We start from the raw sequence: 6,000 nt of genomic DNA, 5'->3' as shown, positions 1-6,000 counted from the left end.
GCTATAAGACATACTCCTCATAGTCAGGGCACATTTTAATTATGTAAACAGATTTACAAGCACTTAAATAAAACCCCTTGAGTTTCCTAATCCTGTTAATTTCACTCAATAGCACAATATACTCTGCCATCATTTTCTAAAATTATGCTGGACATATTTTATTCTGTATATGATACAATGATTTTATAACATGGAAGTATACATTGAAATCTGTCAATAAAATATATTTTCTGGTACTGAATGCCAGTACCAAAAAATATGTTAGCACTGGGTGTAGTGGTGCACACTTGTGATCACAGCAGTTTTGGGAGGCAGAGGCAGATAGATCTCTGTGAGTTTGAGGATAGCCTGGTCTACACAGCAAGTTCCAGGCCAGCCAAGACTACATGGTAAGGCCCTGCCTCAAAAACAAACAAACAAAAAACCTCACCTAAAAGTGTGTGTGTGTGTGTTAGAAGTTTCAGGTATCATTGTTCCTTTCATACTTGTAGTAAGTACTAAATAGCATCTCTGTGGGTCTTTAGTACAGTGATTGGAAATTAAATATTAGCGCAAGCTGCTGTTCCATTTCAAGGCACACAGCTTTATTTTGGCAATTAACCCCAATATTGGGAGTAGAGAGGGCTCTTTAAAATTAGTGCTTCTAGCATTTCTCATTGACTCACCCTCGTGGCTCCGTTCTCTCGGTTAATTTTAACCTTGACCTCCCCCAGCTGTACTGCTTTGCTCAGACTAAAAAAGAGAAAGGGAAAAAAAAACCCTCCCTGATTCCACCCCACCCTACCCTCCCTTTTTTCATCTGATGAAGCAACAGTGGGAGAGGAAAAACCAAACCCACTCCTTTAAGAAAGATTCCGCCTCCTCTCTTCCAAGCAAGCGCCTCACGGCGACCGTGGAGTCTCTAAGTCACATACTTTACTACTCAGCATTGGGAGAAGCAGCCGCCGCCGCTCCGCGGCTGCAGTGGGTTCCCGTGCAGCACTGCAGAATCCACACCTCGCCGGGGAAGACAGACACACGTCGGCTCCCCTGCACGCAAAGAAGCTTTGGATCGTCTGCAGGTAAGCACGTCTCTGACCCATTTTGTTTCGGAACCGTGGGAAGGGAATGGTCGTGGAATGCGCTCTTCTTCAGCCATGCTTAAAAAACGCTCTGTGAATCTGTCGTCCTTTGGAGGTGGGCTGGGGTCTACAGTTCTGTCTGGCACACGTCCTGCGTAGTGCAGACTATTATATGATATGTGCTCCTACAGTACTTTTTTTTTGGCTATGCATAAAAAAAGGCTAGCCTTGATGCATGCAAAGCATTTTTTTCTTTTTAAATGAAGAAAACACAGCCACTCCCAATCTCTCTCTCAAACACTGCAGATATTTTTAAATGGCAAATGAAATGACGGGCTGAGCGTTTCCTCAATATCGTCTTCTCCTTAAGCCTTAGCAAGACTTCCCCACGATTGTTGAGGAGTATTTAAAAATAATAAGGCATGGTCAGGATTTTCTTTTTTGTAAGAAAATGGGAGGTAGTGGCAGACTTAAAATTTCTACAGCTTTAGTCCGGTGGAGAGAGAGAAAAGGAGGAGGATAAATGAACTGCAGTGTGTGCCAAGAATGCGATTCGTTTGCCACACTTCATCTGTGGGCAGAGGAAACTACATTTTAGTGAACACATTTTTAGAGGAAGAGGGGATGGAGAGGAGGGGGCTGACGTGAAGCACAGGAGGGGGAAGAGAGCCTGCAGATGAGGAAGGAAATGGAGCGGCCTGTCGCCAGTGCCTTAGAAAGGACGGGAGATAAGGGTGGAGGATGAAGTTTGCAGTGTGTGGTAGGGTGGGGTTAACCCCAGGGACCAGGGATCCCTAGGCCGGCGCTGGGAGGGGTGTGCAGTTGGAGGGCATGTGTGCTGGAGGGGCGTGCAAGCCGTGGGTGGCGGAGGAGCGCGCGTGCCCGGAGGGCTATTTCGAGACCAGGTTGGTTGGAGTGAGAAACATGTCTGGGAGGCGGGGGTGGTGGGCCAGTGTCACCTGTGGAGGGATCCCCAGCCCTGCAAATGAGTGCTGCAAAGTTTGCCTGGCCTCAGACTCATTTTGAAGGCTGCTGGCAGAGCCTAGACTTTTCATCTCCCAAGAGGTCAGCTCTGGGAAGGAAGGTTTGAGAGGCAAGGGGCCAAGAGTAGAGGAGTGCAGACTTTGGGCTGGTCCAAATGAATTAAGGGCCCTGGCCGGGTCCCTCCGTGGGAGGGAGGGGAGGCAGGAGGCTCCCCCAAACGCAAATGTGCAGAGGAGAAAACCGAGGCCCCTCCTGCGGGGGGACGTGCCGAGGTCCAGCCGTAGGGCCGCCCCGGCAAAGCCCAGCAGCCTCTGTGGGCCGCAGAGGCTCAGCCTGCGAGCTGCGGCTCAGCCTCCTCGGGTGGGGGAAGCATGGTCGAACTGGGGGAGGCAGATGTTTCCGAGGCGTCACCTTCCCGCTTTCAATCGCGTTTCTGCCGGGGTCGTTTCCCTCTCCGTCAGCGGATCGGAGCTGCACGGAGGGAGGAAGACCTTGCAGAGGCGCCAGGCAGCCGCCCCGCAACAGGCCCTCAGCCCGGCAGAGCACGTAGGCCCCCACCGCACAGATACCGAGCTCGCAGCCCTAAGGGGGCCTCGAGGGGCGGCGCCGGAGAGCGCCAGGGGCGCCGGGGGCGTGGCCTGAGGGCGCGAGAGCTTGTTGTGGGCGTGGCCTATCGGAAGCGGCGCCAGGACGCTCGGGGGGGGGGGGAGGGAGGGAGGGGGGAAGAAGGGCGGAGCCAGGGGCACGCTCTAGAGCAACAAGGGCCAAGCCTGTACGGGGCGGAGTGAAGGGATCTAGGGCGTGGCCTACAAGAGGCGGGGCCAGGGCTCTCGGGCCCTGTGGGGCGGGGCCTTGAAGTGGCGTGCTAGGAGGGTCAAACTGTAGGGGCGGAAGCAATGGTGCTGGGGCGTGGCCTATGAGAGGCGGGGCCAGGGCTCTCGGGCCCTGTGGGGCGGGGCCTTGAAGTGGCGTGCTAGGAGGGTCAAACTGTAGGGGGCGGAAGCAATGGTGCTGGGGCGTGGCCTACAGGAGGCGTGGCCAGGGCGTCTGGAGCTGTGGGGCGGAGCCTTCGGGGTGCTTTTAAGGGGGCTACGCGAGCCCAAGGCTGTAGGGGGCGGAGTCACGGGCTCTGTGGAGGCGGGGCCCAGGGGGGCGGGGCAGAGGACGTTCTGGGGTAGTTGGGCTCGTCCCGCCAGAGCGTGAGGCGCCTGCCGGTAACGGTCGCCCGGGCGAGGGGCGGGAGGGAGAGGAAAGGGTTTAAATGCTCTGTTTTGAACCGGCGAGGGGTAGACGCGTCGGCGACCAGGTGCCGCCGCTTCCTGCCGCCGGGGGTTCGGCGTCCAGGTCCCTCTCCTCGGGCGCTGAGCGACGCTTCGGACGAGGCTGCGGCGGACCCGGCTGCCCGGAGGTGGCGGAGGAGGGGGCACAAAGCCCGCGGCGCCTCGAGGTAATCCTGCGGGAGCCCGGGGTCCGACTTGTTCCTGGCTGGCCGCGCGGCCCCAGGTGACCCGTGTCTGGGGCGGGAACGCGAGCCCCGCGCGGGCCGAGGGGCGCAGACCCGGGGGTCGTGGCGTCCGGGTGCAGCGGTGCGGGGTCGGGTCGGGTCGGGTCTCGGTGTCCCCGGCTCTCCCTCCCCCGTGAGGGCGTGGGGTTGCAAAATCCTGTGTTCACGAAGCCTTGCTGACCCCGAAGGTACGCGCGGGGCCGGTGGGAGGTTCCCGCGCTTGGAGAAGGTGGAAGGGGACGGTGTGGATTTGTTTGTTTTTAAGAAACTTCAGCCACAGGTTGAAACTGTCCAACCGCTTTAATCCCTGTGAGCCTCCCCAGCACACATAGTAGGAGCGTGCACACACACACACACACACACGCTCGCGCGCACACACACACTTATGCTACACCCCTTCAAGCATACATATTGCGTATTCTTCTTTGTGGGGTGACAGCCGAGTTGGCAGCAGGTTTGGTTTCCTCTGTTTGGGGCACTTCCAACCTCTTTGGAGGTATGTAATGGTTGAGGCAAGGCCACGGCAGGTAGCATAAACCAGGCCTCTATTAAAATGGTAAGAATGGCCTCAGGTGAACTTTTTTTGTTGCAGAGATTTAATTGCAAGTAGGTGCCCGTTTGAACTGGGAGTGTAAGGAAAACCACTAAATATCCTTGGCGCATGTGCTCTTGGAATTGACTTTGCTACAGTGGTGTGGGATTTAACTCAGCCAAGAGGCTTTGGGTAAGGATTAGGAGCAAGGCTCGGGAAGGAATCCGTAAGGCTCGCCTTGGGATGAGCTATGTAAACATGTGTGAGTTCTTTACGACGAATTATGACAATTTTAGAGTGACCAAAGTGAAATGGTTGCCCTTTCTTGGAATGGACTCCCATCTACTGAAAGGGTACCGATTTGGGTCTTAGAATTCTAGTAAGAGTATACTCATGTGTCTTTCTAAGATGAAGTGCCCTGACCTGTGTATCTAAGGTACAGGGCTGACTACTCTTTGATAAGGTCGTTTCTTTTCGAGCACTTCTGAAAAAAATTTTATAGCTAAATCTCCTTGGCGATGGATTTACTTGCACGGAAATTCATTGTTTTCTTAAATTGATCAGATTAACTTTACTGAGGAGTGATGTGCCTGAGTGTGTGTGGGGGGGCACTTTTCTACAATTCTAACACCTCTTTAAAGATAGAATTCAATCTTTGCTAACTTAAAATTGACCAGGAGTGTTGGAGTGTTGGTAATAGTTGCTTTAAAGAAAAAAAAAAACAAAACAGCAACTTTTATTATCTATTTAGAATGTTCAGCATAAAAATTTCTTTAGCTACGTGGTTATAAGACTTCAATACAGTGCAGGTTTTTGCATGTGTGTTGTCAGGAAATGTTTGGTAAAGTTTTGGCATATGACATAGATGATCACATGACTCCTCAAAATATTTATTTTGCTTGATAAGAGGGTATTTTCAGAATGTAAAGTTTAGTCAGTGAGAAAAAGTAAATGAGAAATTATGTTGTACACTTGACTCTTACCGTTTTATCAAGAATGTTTTTCTGGAGTGAATGTGAGTTTTGCTCAATGATGTGCAGTGGTTTTTATGACTTGCTTCACTGTTGCGGTTGGTATACTAAACAGATTATAAGTTAGGGGCTAGGCAGACTGTGTTTAGAATTATTAAAGAGCGCTCATGCCCCTTGCTGATGATGCAATGTAAAGTTATGGGGAAGTGCTAAAATAAATACATTAAGTAAAGGAAGTCTAGGCTGCTGAAAGACATGCACAAGTTGCTGTTTCTTACCTTCAAACACTTTTTGCCATGATTCATAGTTAGTGCTATTTTACATTCCTTTGGGAAAAGTAGTCCTGTAACATTTGAGTAGGAAAGCTTAACATGTCTAATCAGCAGTGCCGTCTTCCCTTTAACTGTAAGCTGAAGTGACATTATTCAGGGCCAGTTTGACAGTTGCTCAACAATCACAGTCACATCCCTGAGACTCAAAGTGAATGTTTTAGCACTTTATTTCATGTCTCCTACGCTAATGTGCTATGGTCTGAACTTAGGGTCCCTGCCAAGTATTTATAGTTGCAATTGTTAGGAGGTCTTTGGGTTTTGTCATTGGTTTAATGCCCTTGGCTGGAAGCCAAGTCAGATTCAGATTTACTGTAGTGCTCGCCAGTATTAAATCTTCTCTGAAGTGGACATGTTCAAATACTCACACTGACTGTAATTTGGAAAGAAAATACTTGTTATCTGCTTGATGCATGTAGAATAGTTCTCGGTTATTTGCAGTTTTGCTTTCCAGAATTTCAGTGGCTGTTGGCCAAATAGAGTTTAGAAATATTAAATGGAAAATTACAGAAATGAACAATCATAAGTTTTAAATAACGTTGTAACAGTATATTATATTTTATTAGTTATTGTTAGTCCTATTGTACGTAATATATAAATAAAACATTATCAAAAAATA

At 50.3% G+C, this 6,000-nt stretch overlaps 1 protein-coding gene across 4 annotated transcripts in view; it reads left to right on the top strand.

Annotated features, from left to right (window-relative positions):
• Nucleotides 1-853: 853 nt before the first annotated feature.
• The window catches only part of Add3 (adducin 3), a 110,393-nt gene continuing 105,246 nt past the window's right edge, over nt 854-6,000 (top strand). The window contains exon 1 of one of the 4 annotated variants that reach the window (XM_013115368.3): nt 854-1,061. The gene's annotated coding sequence lies outside the window, so the exon portion shown is untranslated. Of the gene's footprint in view, nt 1,062-1,947; nt 1,967-3,261; nt 3,493-6,000 lie in introns of those variants that run through there. The other 3 variants (XM_013115379.3, XM_021229895.2, XM_013115372.3) reach the window with 3 other exon arrangements.

This window comes from Mesocricetus auratus, unplaced genomic scaffold (genome assembly GCF_017639785.1).
Source record: "Mesocricetus auratus isolate SY011 unplaced genomic scaffold, BCM_Maur_2.0 Super-Scaffold_4256, whole genome shotgun sequence".
In the NCBI taxonomy this organism is placed as follows: domain Eukaryota; kingdom Metazoa; phylum Chordata; class Mammalia; order Rodentia; family Cricetidae; genus Mesocricetus; species Mesocricetus auratus.
This window is presented reverse-complemented; position numbering and strand designations above follow the sequence as displayed.